Genomic DNA, 21642 nt, shown 5'->3' on the forward strand with positions numbered 1-21642 from the left:
ATCTAATCAACTTATGGTAGTTGATTTTAATACCAACGCTGCCCACAATGCTACAATGTTCATTTAACACCCAGAATGGAATTCCCTAGTAAAAGATCCTTCTGGAACTCCATCCATATTCTAAACTACAGGGACAAGGAGAATGAAAAATAACTTGTGTTGGTTCAAGATGCATGGCATCTCTGTTTGTACAGTTGTTTTTCAGTTTCAGAAATACCAACATCCATCATAGTAAGAATTACATTAATCTCTCTAAGAGCTGTAATTCTCTATTGCCCACTGGTGTGTGGAAGATTCAAATTCTAAAAGAAGTCAAGCACATGAGGAAACTAATCATCTTACAGGCCACACATATCACCCAGTTCAAAAGGAAATTGAGAACTTTATTACATAATATCACAGCACACCTATCACAGATGCTGTCACACTATAAAATTATGTAAAAGATAAAAATATTATCACAAGGTTATATTTGTCCCTCCACAGAAGGGATACCTAATTTGATCCAGGCTGGCTGAACCTCACCAGCTACAGGTCAGATTACAGATATTTCCCCATCACAGTAATTGTTGTTCCTAGTTCTACATACCAGTTCCCTGTACAGTCAGCAAAAGTTGAATGCCTTCCCAATGGATGCACTTCCAAACTGTTCTAGCTGAGCTGCACAGGGAACAACATTAATTTATCAGTGAGCACACTGCCCAAACACCCATTTCAAACCTTAAAGCAAGAGTAAGCCAGCTGGAAGGATTGGAAGGGCCCAAGACAGACTGAGGGTCATCAGATAAATCACCACTGTTTCAATCAAAGCACTTCCAGTGAAACATGCAATTACTTGGAGTTTGTTAAAAGCAGCTTTCCATACTTTGTGATAAGTTACCTGGGAAAACAAATTATATCACTGCACTGTGGATACTTAAAGAAAGATTTGCTAATTAAGCATAATTAATTACACAGCAGCACTAATTTGAAAAGCAGTCTCCATTCATCTTTTGTCTGATTAAGTCCCAGATTGACTGCTGAGAAGAATTGTTTATAGAACCTGCAATTTTGGATGATCCTTTCTCTGAGAAAGATAACAAAGAGCACTTGCTAAGAAACACGTAAGGTGAACAGCAAATGTATACAACTGACACATTCTCTAATATAAGTAGCAGTAAAAATAGATCTTTCCTTAGGCCATCAGAATTTTCTTACATACACTCAAAAGCAACTATAGCTTCTTCCTGAATATGACAAAAAATCAACTAACCCTGCTCTGACCTGAAAGAATTCTACCACATGTAGAATATAACCCCAAGTAAAGAACATTATTATGAAAACAGAAAAGGTAAGCTTGAGATAGCTTTGCCTTTTCAACTGGCTTTTAAAGTGGAAAAGGATCTGTGCTTTGCATCACAATTATTTTGTCAGAAATTAACAGAAGACCTCACAATGCCCATCATTTCTAGCGGCAATTAATACGGAACATAAGTATCTTTACTAAAAGGTAATAAACATAGAGTTTGATCTTTTTCATTTATGTTTTCAGCATGACACTCCACATATTGCTATCCACATACATAATGTGAACACCATCTTCATTCCCACCTTCATTTTTCTCCTATGAAACAATGTTCAGCTTCAGGCATCCTTTTCTCCCTTTGCAATACCTCATTTTGACAGCACAGCAAAAGCATGTAATAAGCAAGATCACAAAGAGAGCACGAAACAATATCCATTCTGGCACTACCAAATATCAGGTTTGGACCAACTAATTACAGCAAATACAACAGATGAGAGAGATGAAAAACTATAGCTATTTTCAGGAATAGTTCAACATTTAGCCCTAATAGTCTTTTGCTCCTGGTTTGGAGGTTTTTTTGGGGTTTTTTGTTTGTTTGATTTGTTTGTTTTATATTTAACTTTGTATTATGCCAAACTTCATCACAGAAGAGATAAAGGGCTTATATAAACACAGCAAAGCTGAGTACCACACCTCTCAATGAAAGAGACTAGGGTTCTTAACTTCCCTGCATTTTCAGAGTACAGTGGTCAGACATTTGAAGTGCTTTTGATACCACCTGAGCACAAAAAAAAAAAAAAAGAAACCTCATGAAAATAAACATGCTGAAAATATTAACAATAAAGGAGAATTATCAGCCTGGAACTGAAGTTACTAAACAAGACAGAAATTACTGGCTTCATCCACAGAAAAGCAGATTAAAAAAAATCAGCTGGATGACAAAGTAATGCTTGACTATTTCAATTAAAGATAAGTGGAACATGGCAACTGACTTACGGCAACAGCTTAAAAGCAGGAAAAATACAAAAATTATTCACAAATCATAAAATCAGTCTGAAAAAACCCCATAACTAAATCACACTGTTGTGAATGCTATTCACAGAAATAGGAACAATACTTTTTTATATTGCTTCCATAGGTCTTCTTAATATTTTGTTTATCATCAACATTCATCTGAAGTGGAAAAAATACTTTTTTGTCAGTTTTAAGTAGAAAATACAAAATAAGTACTATGCAAAAAACCAAAGCATTTCTTTATCAGCTATCTTTTCATCAAGCATGAAAAGTAAGATGATTTTCAAACACAATCAATGGAGAGGAATATTTTACTATCATTTTCGCTCGAAAAACAAGAGTAGAATTTTGTGAATATCATTTATAAATGCCTTGTAGGATATGCCATTTGACAGTATTGCCTGCTTTTTCAAACACACAGTCATTTTAGAAGGAGGTAATAAAAGAAAAGGGCTAAAGGCTGAGAAAAACCTAATCAGTTTAAGTTTTGGAGTGGCTGAGAGACACTTCTAGAAGTCACTCAGTCCAGTCTGGTGCTCGGAGCAGAAGTCCCATCAGCACTGGAAATGGTGAGCCACGGCTGAATCTTCAAGGGGTGGAAAATCCAGCCGTGTCTCCAGGCAGTCTGTTCTGGTCTGTACCAGCCTCCTGGCAGCCAAACACACCATACCAGAGTTTGGGGCCCATCTGGTGACAGTGGAAAAAATTCACCTCTATCCTTTTGTGGAAGTACCCTGAAGCTATGGGATTCCCTTAGGTCACCCAGCAGCTGCTGCTTTGTCAGAGTGAGCAAGCCCAGCTCTGTCAGCTTCTCCTGCCATCTCACCTGCTCCAAGCAAGGGCCTTCTACCCTTCTTGGTGTTCTCCAGTTTCTTAACATCCCTCTTGAAATGCAGGGACCAAAATTAGATATTTAACATAAATCAAGATCTTTAACATTCCATCCAGCTCTCCTACTGAAATATCCAGTAATGTAAACAAAGTAGTTTGCAGAATTTTAAAATTAATTCTTCATTCAATTATAGCCTCACAGTGTTTTCCTTACATGCTGAACTTACACACTTGATTGAAAATTAAGTTCAAATTCAAAATTCTGGAGTCCTCTTTCAGCCTTAACTCTGAAACAACACTGAAAAGGTTGACAGTGCCCAGAACTGCATTTGAATGTCTCCCATTTCCCTCAGAATATTAGAGGCAAAAATAGCATAATTGGTCACCAAATTCATTCCAAGTATATGAGACTTATAGTTTACTACCATTGTTTTTTATAGTCAACACTCATTACGTGCTGTTTATGGCCAGATTAAACACACACAATGCAAAATTAAGAGGAACATACAAGATAAATACACAACAGAAAAAAAAAGAATCAACAGAGATCCTTTCAAGCTGTACCAAGACCTGAGCTGGTATGTACAATATAACATACTGTAACAAGAACATTATTCCTCTTAGGTCAAGAGGGGCTAATTTGGAAGCAGCCCAAAACTTTCAGCATTCCAAACAACATTCATCTATATCCATAGATGAGCAGAATTTGGTGACAGAACAGAATTTGGTGACAGATATTTGGGTACATGTTTATTCTAACTTCACAGAAGTCAAAGTTTGCCATAGACTAAAATTTTTTCACCCATTAAGTGAACTGGACAGACACCTTTTTTGAAGGCTGTAACACCAGATGTTTCAGGATATGGGAGCTGCCTCATATTAAAAAAAAATTGAAGCCAAATAAAGTGTAACTTTTATATAAAAATTTTGATTTGAATAAAAAAAATTTGGGAAGTTGGAATGGGACCATAGATCTTTACATGCTCTAAAAAATTATGAATTAATTCTTCTTTGTTTACTTTTGACTAGGGAAACATTTTAACTACATTTTGGATTCCCATTGCAACTAGTGCACAATATACAATCTACACTACAGCCTAGGTAGGGTATACTCTGTTTACATGATCTCATAAAGGAGAAAAATTTGTTCACTACCCTTTCATCCAAAGTTCCTGAACTGTTAATAAATAAATAATTGATATAAGCTGTTGGGAGGCAGGGGAAGTTGTTCATTTTGGTTGGGAATTTTTGTTTTATTTTGTTCCTCTTCCTCTCTATCCCCATCTCCCAGATATAGGTGCAGAGAAGTTTCCTTCACAAAGCATTTCAAATGTAGGCAATTACAATTACCACTTCTACTGCTGTTTCCTAGAACATTTTTCTTTACTGAATGGCAAAACCAAAAGTAAGTTAAAATTTTAGCTTAGTCTCTGGTTAGGATTACCACATTTTGATTCCTTTTCCATATATGTTTGACAGATACTTTTGTCTTCTATTACAAAAAAATTAAACACCAGAGAATTTTGATTGTACAAATTTTCCAGCTTAAATTCATAAGGTCATTGTTCTTGCAGATGAGACTTCAGAAACATTTCAAATATGGCACAGTTCATACGGTTCTGAACAAAAAACAGTTTGTATTTCAGACATGCCTAAATATGCCAGCCTGCCAATCAAACTAGAAGTCTCCCAAAGGCACTATTGCACGAGTAGAGAGATGAAGAGAGGCACAGATAATAGCATTCCTCCTGTAAAAAAATTGCTAAGAACCAGGTTTGTTTGCTGTACCAGAAATATGTGAAAGCAGTGTTTTTCAGCAATCTTTTTAGATTTTACTGTCTGAGAAAAAAAAAAATACAGCATATCTAAATGATTGAATAATTAGCAGGGATAACATTTTCGCTTATCCATGTGCAACACACTGTAGATTTTTCTCCTTCAGTAGTATAGATCCTGGGTCTGTGTATTTAAAATGTCCATCTGCTTCTGAACTTACACAAATGCACTTAACTGTGGAGTAGTTACAGATATTCAGTACTTGAGAAACTGGAAAAATAGCCAACTATGATAGCAGTGAACAAAAAAAAAGTTGGCCAAAAGTCAAATCCCCTCCCCATATTTCTACACACAGCTACATGGTTTAGATATCAGTACACATCAAAGCAATAAAAACAGTGTTATAAAAGGCATTTACACTCTTAAATTTAAAATCCACCAGTTAAGATTTATCAGATTTGAACACAATTCACATACGACCTAACTGACATCTAAATAAACCAACAGTAAGCAGACTTTGGACATATTTATTTAAGAAAATCAAAATAAATTGAAATAAAAAACTAGGAGATTCATTCAGATACTATCAATATATTCAAATAATTTTTCCGTAAAATAAAATTAATTACCACATTTATACAAAGAGAACAACACATTCTCTCAGTGTGTGTTTTTTAAGCCATAAATTTTAATTTTCTCTCCCCCCAAACATTAGTTACAGTAGCTCTCATATAAGGTTCATGCATAGGAGATATGCAAATTAAAATAATGAATGCTGTGTACCCTGACTGGGACCTAAAAAGACACCAAGTTTCTTGCTGTCTTTTATACCCAAATATATACAGAGATCTCATTTGAGAAAGACAGCAAGGCTTTGCACCTCTGTGCATTCTGCCACCTTGTAAAGGTTGAGCACAGCTTTGGCACGAAGCCATGCCACATCTTCTGCCTCCAAACCAAGTCTCCCTCATTCATCCAGTACATTGCTCTGCCATGTTGTTGTGGGCACAGGCTTTTGATCTTGTTTAAAAATTCAGTGAATCAGAGGAATTTAACTTGAAACCAACTTTCAAGGCTGTTGAAGTTCTAGAAACACGTCCTTTATCTCAGCCATTGAATCAAAACTAAACAAAGACAAAGTTTTCTATGATGAAGCTTCAATTGCTCCTAGGAAGAAGACTGGAGTAAAATATTGATTTACAAATATTTCAAAAACTGTGTTTGCCACAGCAAAGCTTTATCTTAATAAAAAGTATATATTTATATAACAATTTATACCTATTAAGGTTATATTATTTATTTCATGCTGAAAACAGCAATAAAATGAAATAGTAATAAAAATATGCAGCCAAACAGTGTAACATTTCTACCAGGAATAGACATCTAGCAATCAAAAAAAAAAAAAATTATAAATCATAAACATCACAGAACAAGGATAAACTGTCTCCTTCTGCTGACTTATAAACCCAAGATCAACAACAAAAGTCTCACCAGTGCTGTGTTTCAGACCTGAGAGTTTTGCTTCTTTTGTCCACTTGGAACACATAATGAAACAGTCACTTCATCGTTATTTCTTATTTCTCTTTCTACCTTTCAGATGCGTGCACAGGCACCCAAACATACACACTCAAGCCACTCACCCTCTCACATGTGGCAAGGACTTTCCTACTCCCCACCCAAGATCATTACTGTTGTTTTATTTCTTTTCTTGCTCAAGACAACTGTTAAATTGCAGTATACACACTTTGTCTCTATCACAAATATCCTAAATATCACCCAGCATGTCTTCCTCCTTCCCACTAAGGGATAGTACTTCTCATTTCAATCATAATTATCACCTGTAAGATTTTTAAGCAGCTCACACGTTTAAGAAAAATCAGGTACACAACTGGTTTCTGCAGAAAACCAAAGTCGTTTCAAGTTACCCCACATTTACGAAGTATAGACAGAAAGAAAGAAACAAACAAAAGAAACATAAAAGACCCTCTAATATACTTTGGATATGAAGAGAGCAGAATATTTTACTTGACAATATTTTATCCCCTGCCACAAGAGAAAAATAATATCCGGTGTTAATTATTGAAACAAACATACTTTAAAAACTGACCATGAACTTAGAAAACACAGAAAGGTCGGAATTCAAGACCTTGGCACTCTGACTGGACAAATGGTCAATAATCTTGCAGGCCTCAGACTCTGCTTTAGATAAAAATCAGACTAAAACAGTGGGATTAAATCCAGGCACAGGCTTTGTCCTTTTGTACTGAAAGTGACAGCTGAAAAGAATCTCTATCAGCCAAGCAGGGCAGTGACAGTTCTGTACAAAGAGAGACTTACTTTGCAAGTTTTTATTTTTTCTCATATATCCCTCTGTCACAAAAGCCAGCATTAAGTTTCAGACACATTTTTTTGTTCTGTGAAGGCTGTAAGGTTAAGGCATTCAGAGTAGTTACTCACTAGTGGACTGCTAGACAAACAGACCATAATTTTGTTACAAACTGCTCACAATATAATAATGGAAAATTAGTCTTGGAAAAAAATATAGGGAAAAGACATAGAAAGCAAGTTTGTGGTGTGCCTAATATAAATCCCAAAGTCTCAAATATTCTATTCAAAATATCAATGATCACAAAATACAGAGCTGCACTCCCACCTGTAATTATCACAGAGCAATCAGGAAAGAACTGAATAGCACTTTTTTGATACAAGGAAAAAAACCCCAAACCCACCACCTAAATTTGTCTAATCTAGTGCTTAATGTATAACAATGAAGCTTGAAGTGATTTATTTTCTTTCAGATGAACAATTATTTTAATCTAACAAAAATTGAGAGCATTTTGTATAAATGAAGGTATTCATTATTAACATTTTCATATTTCCCCTGTGTTTTCATTCACTTGGGCTTCTCACCCTCCCTCAAGAGCACCTTGAAAGCAAAAATATCCACCTATTGTGCAACCCATCAGTTGGCAGAGAGAGACTGTTGTTAATATATTAACTTCCTAGAAAATATTCCCATACACCTTATTGCCTCTTAAACATGAATGTTATCAACTCTTCTAATAAGATAATGGCATCTTTTTAAACTTAGTTTCTGCATGTGCTCATAGTGTGGACGTTGTGCAAATTATTCATCTTTGATTACAAAGACAATATTAAAACATACCAGTGGCTACAGAAGTCACATAGAAGAGAAGAAGAAAACTGAAGCTATTTCTGTCAAGGATATCAGAGTTATTATCAAATGTATTAACAATTTCCAGAGTATACATACTAACTGTATGTTACAGGCAAGATGCTAAAATAAGAAAAAAAACTGTGATTCTACACGAGACAAAATCTGACAAAGTATTCAAAATATTGATGATATAGAAGTTCAAGAGGCTTTCATTGCCACCCTACCCAAACATCACATAGTTGATTCATTTTATTACTTTATCTGTATGATAAAAGGTGCTAGTCCAATATGTATTTAAAGGAGGGGGGGAATAAAAATGACAAGATTTGTATCCTGAAAAGTATTTAGGCATTTGAAGTCCATAAATCACTCTCCAGCCCCCTCCTCCACCACCATCTTTGGGAACCATAGACAGATTTTCTGATCTTCGGAACCTCCTGCAGTGTTTTTATTTCCTCTAACTGCTGAGATAGAAAATTGTTTAAAGTCCGAGTTGTTTGAAAGGACAGAACACTCCATGTCTGAAAACCACTCTCCATCTATTCCTGTACTCCATTATTTTAAAATGCACAGCTGGAAAAGGAATTTCACCAATTTGCCAGTGCTCAAGGGGCAGCCTGTGGTGTTGGACTCCTCAGGGGCCGAGAGCACATCCTCTTGGCAGCAATAAATGGGAAACCTGATGGGTAGGGTGCAAATGTGAGTACACACCTCCCAGCCAGAAGGTGCCCAGGAGCTGACAGCCAGCTGCCTTTCACCAGGAGGTGTGCTCTGCCTCCAGCCTCCAAAGAGACAAACCACACAAGTGGGCACAGTAAACCACCCAAGGGTTCAGTGAGTTATGCAGCTGTACCACAGGCCTACATTTATTAAACAAAGAAAAAGTGATTTTTTGTTCCACAACTGGGTACTGGCAAGTCAGTTGAGGGGTGTGGGAGACAGAATAGAGCACAAGTGAAGGGCATGAAGGCTTTCACTGCAGAATGAAAGAAAGACTATGTGGGAGGAGAAAAGTATTAGAGTAGAAATTATGTCATTACAGTTTCAGGAAAAAATGCACTCTAAAGAGATTTCTTGTTTTTTAATTTATTGCCAAAAAGGTTGAAAGCCATAAACACTTTATTAGAAGCTCAGATTTTAGGTTTCATAATATCTCAAAACTGCAAGGTTTTATTGTGGTCAGCTTGCCTATGAGAATTTTTATATTATTACTATAAATCAGCTGGGCTACTGGCAATTAGTCACAACTTTGTTGAAAGCCACTTTAAATGAACAAAAAAAACCCAGTACAGAAATAGAAAAATACAAAGCAAATATAGCAAGCTGTGTTTTTATTTTGGTGCAGATAAGCAGAACACTGGTATGTGATCAAATCTGTGAGTCAAACTACTATGGCAAGCAAAACCCATTAAAAAGTCACCATTACAAGATAGAGCTCTGTGATCTTTCCATTAAGAATTCATCTAACAGCCATACTGTCTTCATTAGGAGAAAAGGGGAGATAGAAGAGGGGACAGCCCAAGGAATATGCACTTTTTCCACCTCAAGCTGAACGTGAAAAACACCTGAAAAAACACCTAAAGAGCAAAGTAGGTGCAGCTAATGTAATGCTTTTAAACCTGCAGAACAATGGTTCTCAATCACTTTCCTTAATGTGTGGGGGCTTGGTGGGTTTTGTTTATTTTGTTTAAGTACCCTTCCCATTGAGTAAACATGTTTCAGATTACTCAACTTGAGTGAGTTTGACAAACTGAATACACAATATTTTTATAATTCTGTCCAAGTCATAGCAAGCTAGAGAAAATATTTACTTCCTGAGTATTGAGAAAATAAGTGTTTACTCAAACTTTGTTTCATCTTGCTATTTGCTTCCTTCTCAAACATTCACCTTAAATTTTTGTAAAGCACATCAGCTTCAGCAGTGTTCTTTTCAGCTTCCATGTCTCAATTACTCTGTCACACTGTATAACATGCAGAATTAGAAACACAGTATATGTAAAGGTTGACATTTTATTTGAGTTAGTTTCCTAACAGGAATATATTTTATATTCTCTAAAACCTCTCCATCATACAAACAAAATAACATTAAAAGATCAAGAGATTAATTTCAAAAGCTTAGTCCCACTCTGAATATAAAATGCCAATGAACAGAGTTTTTAAACTCACTAATGAATTATTTAGTTCTGGAGGTCTTAGTTTCTGAAGACACTGATCTGTACCTGTCATCAGTCTTAATGCAACAATTCTGGAGATTCATAAGTTTAACAGAATTAATGTTTTAATTATTTTTTTGCTGAAAGTATGGCTTAAAAAGGACATCTGACTCAGCTTCTCTATGTTCTTCCATTTTTAGCAAAATAAAATCTTCAGAAGGCAAGTCCCAACTTTCCTTGCCAATTGACAAGCAGTATCTATCAGGGTTATTTCAACTTAAAGGAATTTTACCCTAAAGGAAATTCTTTCCATTCCCTTTCCTGTTTGTTTTGATTATCTCAGCACGTATTTGCAACCTCCTTCATACTGAAGATGAATGTTATACAAACACCTGAAATTTTAAACACTTAATAAAATGGATTCTAAAAACCAAAACAAGGATCTGAAGGTCTGGTTCATGCTTTGGTAAACACAGAAATACTTAAAAGTGTAACCACTGTAAAGCTGGATGAGAAAGAGCAGGAATCATCTCAAGCTTCTGGGGTTCTGCTGGCTCTTGTTTATAGCTAATGAAACTAAGAGGTTAAGGCTGAACATTTAACAAATGCAAACAGAAGATGTTTTCAGAACTGAACCATTTTAATTTGTATTTTTAAATACTCAAATAAATCACAGATATTTTTTTTCCCAGCCACATAGGTACCTCTAGCATGGGTTCTCACAAGTTTCACTGTACTAAAATTAGGAGCCAGAGCAAAAGAACCAAATACAAATCTGTGTTTGACATGCTGAGAGCCGATTTCAAATTCACATCCTGCTCCTTAACACTAAATAATCTTTTGAAAGGGATCCAATGGAATTGCTCAACAGAAATTCACACATTCAAATTCTAGTATTGCTAATCATGTTTTAATCAGTGACAAAGTCAGCAAAGTGTATCTGAAGCCAAAGCTGAGAGGACATACTATTGTCTTTAAGCATTCTTTTATTGTTAAGTTCTATAGTTCTAGAATACTTAACAGCCAATCATTTACTTGGGAAGTCTTGTCAACTGATTTAAACAAAGAATATATAATACGAGCCTATAATACAAGACCATAAAGAGTCTTGTAAAAAGATCTTCACAATATTGCAATAGAGAAATATTCTGTACAAATTCTGTAATATGATAAAGTGGAATCACAGTATGCTGGAATAGCAACTAAAATTCTCAATTATCAGGGCACCTGATACCACAAAAAAGGTTGTGATATTTAATAGATTAATTCACATCAGAAGCTGCAACAGCATTGTATGCAGACTGACTTGTTTAGGGCTTTGCCCAGTTTAGTCTTAAAAAAAATGGAAAGGATATAGACTTGACAACCTGTGCTACCTATTCCAGTTCCTCAGTGTCCTTACGGTGACTTTTATTTGCAGGTGCCAAATCTGGACCTGCTTTAGACTGTGACCACTGTCTCTGTTCCAGCTGCCATGTACCCCTGTAAAGGGCCTGGCTACATGTTCTTGATAACCTCTTAGGTATCACATTGTGAGGCAGCTCTTAAGCATCCCCTGAGCTTTCTGATGTCCCAGCTGTGCAAAGCCATTTCTCTCAGCCTCTCCTAATGTGCTCCAAGCCCCCCCATTTTCCTGGCTTTCCACCGAATTAGATTCAATTTACTCAATGCATTCGGGGAACCAAAACTAGATGGGGTGTATCCAAAGTGGTGGCCTAAAGAATACTGAGGATTGGCAACCCACTGGCTCTACTTCTGCTTATCCAGCCTAGTATGCTGCTGGCATTTGTCACTGTCAGTGAAGCCTGATGTGCTGGCTTGTGTGCCAGAATGTGCGGGTCCCTTCCAGCAAAACTGTCTCCAAGGAAGTCACCCCCCACCCCATCCTGTAGCAAGGGGTGGGAAGATGCATTTATCCTTATGGAATGTCACAGTCATCATGGTCCATACCACCAACCTCTCTCAGCTGCAGAGCACTGTCCTCAACTGTGTCAACTACTCCTGCAATGTTATGTCACATGCAGATTTGATAACAATAGCCTTCATCTCCTTCTCCAGGTCACTGATCAAGGTACTAAACCAAACAGGTCCCAGTACAGTACTCCACTTGTAACTCGTCTCCAGGTGGAATACAAACCATTAAGTGCTATGTTTTGAGCCTGACAATCATGTTTAAAGCTTGGACAAACTGAAGATAAATGATGGTCCAACTGCCATACACAATATTAAATCTGATCTGATGGCATTTACAGTTTCAGTAGCACACAGAAAGGACCCACGACTACAAATAAGTATATAAAAGATGCTCAGAAACTTCAAACAAGGCTATTTTAATTACTGCTTACGGGAAAAAATGAAAACAAAATGAACACAAAACAGAAACATCTCCAGTAGATTTCTTCCTAATAAGGAAGAAAACATAGAACTAAAGGAAAATATGTTTATGTACAAAACATACATGATGAATGGGTTTAAGTTTCAGAATCTGTAAATATAGTCCATGAAAATAAAATTTCATTACCCAACCAAGGAAACCTAAAGTCATTATCCACCTTATATATGAGTCATGAAATAAGAAAGACTTCGCACTGTAACAAACAAAGCAATACAAATAATTTCTTAAAAGGAAGTTTAAAGTTATTTATCAATGTAATTGATTCATATTATACCTACAGCTGCCACAGATACACTGATCTCCACTTAGGGGTTTCTAATTGAGTAAATGTCCACCCACAGAAAGCAACACTTGCTGAGAATTGTTTATATTGTGGAGTTGTTTTTTTAAGTCACTTGTCTCTGTGACTTAACTGTGATTGTTATGTTACAGAGACAAGTACCTAACAGATTTTAGATATTTCTTACTATTACTTTTCCCTGCAGTGATTACTGTAGCTTCCATAAGGAATACATACAACTGCACTGAGAGATGCAATTGAGACAGCTGACATAGAAACAAAGAAAATATCTAACTTGCAACTTTAAATACCTCTGACCTACAGGCATACTGAACACTGGTAAATGACTGGGTAGGAATATTGATACTGTTGGGTACAGCCTACATAAGAAAGAGAAAATCATTACTATTAAGTATCTATTTTCCTCAGGAGAAAGAATATTTACACATATATATAATAATAATAATTCTATTTTAACACTCGGCCCCACAAAGCAAAGGTACATATTCAATTAGCAATTTGTGCATACAAATACACAGGTTGTACATCAACTACCAGGCAGAGTACATTGATACATTGTTAGTTATAATGTAACCTTATATATGTAACAATACTTTAAAAAATAAAGCAGTAAAATACAAAGTAAAAACAAAGCAGTTTTCAAATGCAGTATCTATTTGCTGCAGATCAGTATAACAGAAAAAATGGTCACCAATTTTTATTTACTTCCTAAGGAAACAAGGCTTATGCACTCATACAGTGCAACACCTCCCTCCACCTCAAGATCTTTTGAGCCTATTTGACTCTGCAGAATCAGATAAAGTTTCAAGTGTAGTTATGCTCCTAGAAACTTTATTTCAAAGCTTAAACAAGCATGGAGAAAAAGCACAAAGCATTCAAAGTGTGACAGAAGCAGACATTAGGAAAATTACCAAATCTGACAATCGCACAGACTAATGAAGTAGTGTTTGCCCTTCACTCAGAAATCTCCACCAGAAGCTATGATTTCCAGGGGTCTAGGTTAAGCATCCTGGTTCAGAATGTCAATAAAACCCTCTGCTCTATCAGTAGAAAATTCATCTTATATAGAAAATATTGGAGCTCAATTTATATTTGAGGTTTTTCAGTGTAGCACTCCAAGCAACCACCCATACAGTTCTTGACCAGTTTAGATAATCTCATCTATTCTGATTGCTTTTTGTAACAAACTGCTCAAATCCTACATTTAAAGAAGCGGAAATGAGCAAGCCTGTTCACACACTGTAACTGTTACGGATTACCCCAATCACTGTATTTACCCCACCTCATCTCATCAACTCTAAAAAATAGCCATTTGAAATGGTTTCCAATACAAACAAGATTGTGTGATTCAAAGACATGTATGAAGATACTAAGAAAATTTTGGGGGGAGGGGATGGAAACAGCAGAGGATCTGAGAGAGGGAAGACACCCACCTCTGGAGTACCTGCCTGAGCTCAAAAAAGTGGTAGCCAGACAAGGGAGAAAACGTTTTGAACACTAACAGGTTTGTCCCGATAGTTTCTAATTTTGTCATGCAGCTTCCAGGACTGAATGCAGACGCCTGTGTATCTCTGCCAAATTATTCTGTGAATGGACTGTTGTTTCAGTTGTCTGGAAAGAATTTGAAATAGAAGGTTATGGTTTTGATAAAAAGATTTTAAGTACCTGGACATTGCTTAATTGACTTCTTCAGCTCAATCCAGGTCAAAGAACTTGGATCAAGTTAAAAAATCCCTCTATAACAATAATATAAAGGAGGCTATGGAAGTCCTAAAGTAAATCTCATATTTTAGCATATTTTACTAAAAATAATTTTAAAATCCTCAGCTATTTAAAAGCTTTCTTCATGTGATCTTCCCTGCTGAACATTCCAACAAGTTTCCCATGCCTGAACATCCCAACAATCTAAAAGTTATTGCAGTTAAAAATATTTGCACCTCTTACATAAAATGATGATTCTCAGAGAATGACTTTGTAGTTATTTAGTTTGCTGTATTTAACAGCATTCATTCTTTTCCTAATTTACCATGTAACAAGAACAGAACAGTAGCTCTTAAAAATGCCAACACCTCAACAGTTACTATGTGGCTTATCACTGAACACCAACTTCATCTGATGTTTTTGTCAAGGACATCACAAACTCAACCTAACAGAAACTCCTAGTTGATTTCACTTGTTAGCTCTAGTGTCAGACTGTAGCACACTGACATAGCTTTAAACTAATTCCTACCTTGTCTCAACTCTTATCACAAGTTTCATACCGTCAAATTTCAAACATTCTTTTCTGAGCCTCAGATGGAAGAGAACAGAAGATTAATTACAATACTGCGGAAAAAATAAGACATGGGTTTGTAAATACAATGGGTTGTTTTACATTAGCCCAACGAAGAAAAATTATTCTCACACTGGGTTTGAATTCATCATCAATTAGAATTTTTACACAACAAACCCAGAGCATGCTGCTGAACCCAAATCACAGCTAGCAATCCTGCAGCCCAGTGAGGCAAGGTAGCCACTGCCTTTGAGAAAGCTCCCTCCATTGCTTTAGGGAAACACCAAGAGGAGCAAGAATAATAAGCTGTTGTCCTGACAACATTACAAAATAAAACCTAGGCTTACTTTACTACAGCAGAACACTACAGACAACCTGATCACTGTAAACTGCTCCTAGCTCCTAATTCTTCAAGTGCAGCTGGCACTTCAATAAGCAAGACCAGCACAGCAAAACACATATGCTTACTTACACACTGTTGATGATATGCACATTAGGTATGAGAATGTATAAACAGACACAGCCACACTTTTCTGTTCTTTTTTTCCACCCCCACACTTATTTTTCCACTTTGTATCACACTAGTATTACAATGGGGTCTCAAGCTAAAATGTATCAAGTATTAATTTTCAGTGCTGAGAAGCCAGAAAAACACAGAGGAGTGCTCTTTTCCTTGAATGCAGTTTAGATATCTAGAAGTAGAAAGTAATTAGTTTTGAACAGAAAGCTATAAATGAGAACAACCAGAGAAGAATGATAAAATAACTTGCAACTCTCAGGTGGGAAAAAAAACCAAAACAAACAAACACAACAAACCTGGACAAACCCTAACTGACTGAAATGTCCTATTTTTTACAAACGCCTTCTTCACAAAATATAGGAAATAGAACTGGTTTTTGCAATGACAATTTTGCTAACTATGCATTCATTTCAGTACTTCTTTTTACTCCCCCACATGAAAGGGAAAAAAATAGCAAAAATATGTTAACACTATGTGCACTTATAAAGACATACTTTAGAATGTTTCAGCCTGCCCTTACCTTAATTGCCATTTCATTGCCACAACCCTTCAAAATTTATCAGATTTTACAGAAATTACTGTAAAAATCAAAAATTCCTTTCCATCTCATATATATGGAACTAAAAAGTGTAAAAAAGAAAAGGCAATTCAAAACTAAACACCAAAAATGCCAAATTACTAGAAAAATTTTATCAAGGTATTAAAACACCTTTTTATTGCATTTAAATTAACCTGCCACAGAATGCCTGATGTTCTCAGAGTACCTTTCCTAATAGAAACATTTTAAGTATTGTAATCTGTTCCTGTAATTTGTAAAATTTAATCACAGTTTGTATCAGGTTTAAAAAAAATTGGTGAGCCTAAAGGGAAATGGAAGGGCAAATTGATGAGTTTTATGAGAGCTTTGTATCTTTAATCTTTTAGGTAGTTTTTGAAGCATAGGTATTTCACAATATTAATTTTACAGGTGTAAGTTATATGAAAACAATTTGATGGGATTTATGTTAGAGGACACATGATACACATAAATGCAGGCAGGCATTATCACAATCCACAGCCACTATGCCAGTGAGAATTCAGGCAGCCAAGGGAGAGGGGGAGGAAAGAAGAAACAGTAAACAATACAGGAGCATTGCACAAATAACTGCAGAGCTGGGTATGCAACTTTGCAGGATCCAGAACAAAAAATGAAGACATTATATAAGAAAAGATTCAAAGTCAATGGCAAAACTCCAAGTCCTGCGCTCAGAATTTTATTTAAGCTGCTGAGGGGGAGGGGCAGCCAGACATCTTCAGCTACTGCCACCTTCCAGCCTCCCAGCAACAACAAGCCAATTTACTACTGCTCCTCTAGCCTCCTTCCAAATTCCCTCACTTTCAAAAAATAGCTATGGTATCTTTCTACATAACATGTCACAGCTTTAAAAAGAAAAAAAAAGAAAAAAAAAAAAAGGAAAGGAGCTACAGGTCTTTTTCCAAAGGAACACAGAATCCCCAACAGCACTAAAATACATGCCTACTTCATTTCAAACATCTACTATTCTTAAAATGTCTTACAAGCATCAAATCCAATAAAGCTGTTTGCTTGCATGTCCAAAAAGACAGGACAGCAGCTGCTTACATTTACTACATGTTCAGAACACTAACTCCATAAGGATTCAAGACACTTCTTAAAACAAAACCTTTAATTATGTATGCACTGCTCATTATTTAAGAAATTCCAGAAAACCAGAAGAATCCACTTAAAAATCTTGAGTAGCTAACTGCTGATGTAATTACAGTTTCATGATCCAAACAAGAGCCTACATATCTTCTAGTAATAACTATGGTGCAAACTAATCACAATGACATTTCTGCCTACTGCTGTACTGTCTAACTAAAAACTAGAAGAGTATCACCAATTATAATAATCCTTTTCAGTCTTCTGCTCATTCAATTATGTCTCAAAGTGGCTTCAAATCTGGGGTCAGTGCTTTACTACAAAGACAGGCAGGTTCTCTCTCATTTACTTCTGTCAGGATAAATCAGATGTTTAATATTAAGTTTGCTCTTTCACAACAAACTAAAAGAAAACCCAAAAAATACAGCTATTCATGTGAAATCCTGACAATTCTTAAAAATCTAACCAGTCATATGACATCATCACTGAATGTCATCAGGAATTAATGTTAATCTTAATGCAGTTTATGTAAACAACTAGTGTTTAACAAACAAGCAAACAAACAACTGTGAAACATACTTTTTAATCTACTAAATACAAATTCCCTCATAAAGTCTTCTAATTGGATTCTTTCATTCAATAGACAGTTCTCGCACTCTTCTCTCAAAATTCAGGTAGAAAAACCAGGGCTGAAAAAGACTGTCGGGGGCACCACTACTTTAAACTCCGTGGACTCTCCAGATTTATAAAAGAACGAAAATTGTGCTGAAAATAAAGAGACAAACTCAAGTTGGTCTTGACCTTGCAAGATGTAACATTTTAAGTAATCAAATATAAATTATGTTACCTAATACAAAAAAGATTTCTACTCTGAGGGCAATACTGCAACATCCAGAAAATAAACAGCCACCTCCACTTCACTGATCCACAACCCAGCTTACCCAAACATTTTACAATTGCAAAGCATTTTAAACAGCAAAGCTAAAATTGCATGGAAAAAGAGCATTTGTCAAACCCAGGTTTCATTTCAGGCTGTGAAAACAGCTACTGTTGGTAATCTTGGATGACTAACGTGAGAAAGTATATAACCCAGTGCCCCACCCTCTTTCCACAATCTGTAACTTGTATTATCATAATAGCATAGCATTTCTTCCCCTATATTACCAAACTAGATCTCTCAGCAGTAAAAGGCAGGAACCTACTGAAAATATTTTAACATCCAACCATCTAAATATAATCCTAACTCCAGGCAAGGCGAAAATACTTCCTTTCTCCTGCAGTTTGAACAGGTGATCTGCAGATAAAGAGCTTAGGTGCAATGCCCTATCTCCAGTATGAAGCTGGAAGTGAAAAAATGAACTGTCGGTTCTGTCATAAAAGTCAAATGCAGAAGAAAAAAAAAAAAAAAAAAAAAAAAAAAAAGGATGGTTTTGCCATCTGTTTGACCACTGCTTTGCTTAGTTCCTCATTTGACTCTCTTCATTTGCAAGAGTATTTCACAATACACTTGAGTAATGGCATGTCATGAATGCCTACAAAAAGAAGACCATATTATCTTTCTTTCAGGAAAAAGTAGAAACCTTTAAAAATACTCTGACATGTACAGTAAGTAAACACCAGCTACAAAGAGCTAAGGTTTTGTTTAGTTCTAAGCTCTATGCTTCACCTTATATCCTTGGCATATATGAATGAGATGGTCTTTAACTGATCCAACAGGATTGGTGAAACAGTCTGGCATCCTTACAAGCATTCCTTCTGGTTACATGTAAGTGCTGCATGACCTGCTAAGGTAATCCACTGGGTATACAAAACCAAGACAATACATTCAGAGACCTCCCAAAATCTAGCTTTATATGAATCCTGGATAAATTATAAATCAACTGTTGTGGACCCTAAGTGATGTTTAAATATCTATAATGCATTAGAGCTCTTGATGATTTAAACATGTTTGCATTAATAATACAAGATATTTCAAAGATCAAATTCGAAGATTTAAGTATTTCAGAGCCACCACTGAAGAAGCGAATGGAGGCCAAATAATGCATTCCCACTGACAAAAGGCAAAGTTTTGTAAAAGCACAAGAAATAGAGTAATAAGGCATCAAGCCTAGGCATTTCTATATCCAGCAGGCTGTGAAGCACAATGCCTCTGAATCAAACTCCAAAACGTCTGAGTCTAAGATAGCTAGGTACAGAATCTAGGGGGAAAATAGCTGAACAAACAATATTAATGAGCTGTGGTCCCTTTTAAAATAAATCCATCAAACTAACTGAGGCTGAATTGTTGGCTTTTCCCCATTTTCAAACATCCTGTGTTTCAGCTGCCTTTCTTTATAGCAACGTAAATATCATGCAGAGTTACCTTCCAACTAAACAAACTTTCTTTACATATTAGTAACACACATATAAAATAAAGTCTAAAGCATCAACATGAACTAATAGAAACAATGATTTCTGTCAGAAAGCTTCAAATCTGCTCGTGTCTCATCGGTGCAGAACTGACCAGAAAATAGTTTACTATTCACGTGAAGAAAAAAAAAAAAAAAAAAAAAAAGACAAACATAGAAATAGCAGGCTGCAGAGACAGACTACATGCTTTCCTCCCCTGCAGGATAGCTGATATAAGAAAGCCATCTAGTGTTAACTTTCAGAAGTGAAAATTGCGCACAAAAGAGCTCGGGAAAATTTACATGTGCAATTCTCTTTAACTTTGCATGTCTTTTGCATCGTAAAAAAAAAAAAAAAAAACAAAACTAGTTTCCTCTAGAAAAGCCAGGCTGAAAGCAAGTATTCAAACTACCGATGTATTAAAACAATACAGCACCAAGTACTAAGGTAGTTTACTGACCTACTTCGTGAACCTTAACAGCCATATCTGAGATTTGTCAGCTTCGGTGTTGCCTTTGTCAAGCCTGGGTAACGCTACTTCCCCATCCGCAGGGGCTCGCACAGCGCAGCCGAGCGCTGCCGCCCAGCACAGAAGGGGTGCGAAGCCACGAGCATCAAATCTGAGGCAAAGTTGAGCCGAGCTGCTGCTATTTCACGAACCGAACGTCAAGTTTGGAGAACGGACCCCCGAACAGCTATCAGAGTATTACAAGATAACAAAGAGTGCAAAAGGATGCAGCCTGCGCCTTGTATCCAGCAACCAAAAAAAAAGGAGAGGGATTTAAATCATTTACGAAAACTGCACGAGCTGAAGAGGCTTTTCCTCTGATACCCCAAGCGCTTGGCGGTCCCCGCTGCACCGTGCCCGCTCTGAGCAGCAGCTCTCCCCAGAGATGTCCGATCCGGGCAAACTTACTCCGCAATTGCCATTATTCTTGGAGTGAGGCTCGGAGAGGGGAGCGGGGGGCTCGGGCTGCCGCACCCGCCGGCAGAACCACCCCGCAGGTGACTGGCGACCCGGCGGACGCCCCCGCTGCCCCCGCGGCCATTCTCTACGGGGCGGATCGCATCGCTATTTATAAAGGCGACGTGCGGAGCGAGTCGCCCCGGCCGCCACACGGTGCCCGCCGCGCCGGGGCGAGGACGGGGCGCCGCTGGGGAAGGGGGGCTCGCGCCTCCCCGCCGCTTTCCCACCCGCCTCAGCTCTCCGTCCTCCCGCGGAGCCCGGAGAAACGGAGCCTCCCTTCCAAAGGCACCCGAGGGAAGAGGAAACGGGTCTGCCTCCACAGCACCCCCTTCCCTGAAGTGCTCCCGAGCCCTTCCCGGGAGGGAAGGCACTCGCACGCCCGCGGGGCACGGACGCGGCGGCGGGCGCCGCTCCTTACCTGGTGCTGCCGCGGCCGCCGCTGCTGCCCGCGCTCCGGCTGCTCCGGCCGCGGGACCCCCATGCCCCCCGCGCACTCCGCTGCGCTCCGCTCCCCTCCCGCGGGACGCGCCACCCGCGGGGCGCCGGAGCCTTGCACGGAACCGGGGGCCGTCCGCTGGGGTGCTGCGGGGTGCTGCGGACTGGCGTGAGCGCCGCTGCTCCTCCTCTCGTTCCCCCGCCACCCCTTCCTGGCGCTCCCCCGCGCTCCGCCCGGCGCTGGGTCTGGAGTGCGGCTCCGCCGCCGGACGGGAGGGCGGGGCGGCGGCGGGAGGGCGGGGGCAGCAGCGACACTCGCACCGCGCCCGCCGGCCCCGCACGCCCCCAGCTCCGCCCGCCCGCCGGCCCCGCCTCCCGCGGCTCCGCCGGCGCGGCCCCGGGGGACCGCCGACTCCGCATTGGCCACCGGCGCTGTCGCGCATCCCAAACCCCGCGCCCCGCCTGAC

At 38.2% G+C, this 21642-nt stretch overlaps 1 protein-coding gene across 3 annotated transcripts in view; it reads right to left on the reverse strand.

The window, feature by feature from the left end:
* Positions 1-21427, reverse strand: part of SIPA1L2 (signal induced proliferation associated 1 like 2) — a 123334-nt gene extending 101907 nt beyond the window's left edge. For 2 of the 3 annotated variants that reach the window (XM_077782112.1, XM_021527122.3), the window contains exon 1: positions 21159-21426. The gene's annotated coding sequence lies outside the window, so the exon portion shown is untranslated. Of the gene's footprint in view, positions 1-21158 lie in introns of all 3 variants that reach the window. The other variant, XM_021527120.3, reaches the window with a different exon arrangement.
* Positions 21428-21642: the final 215 nt, after the last annotated feature.

This window comes from Lonchura striata, chromosome 3, assembly GCF_046129695.1.
Source record: "Lonchura striata isolate bLonStr1 chromosome 3, bLonStr1.mat, whole genome shotgun sequence".
NCBI lineage: Eukaryota > Metazoa > Chordata > Aves > Passeriformes > Estrildidae > Lonchura > Lonchura striata.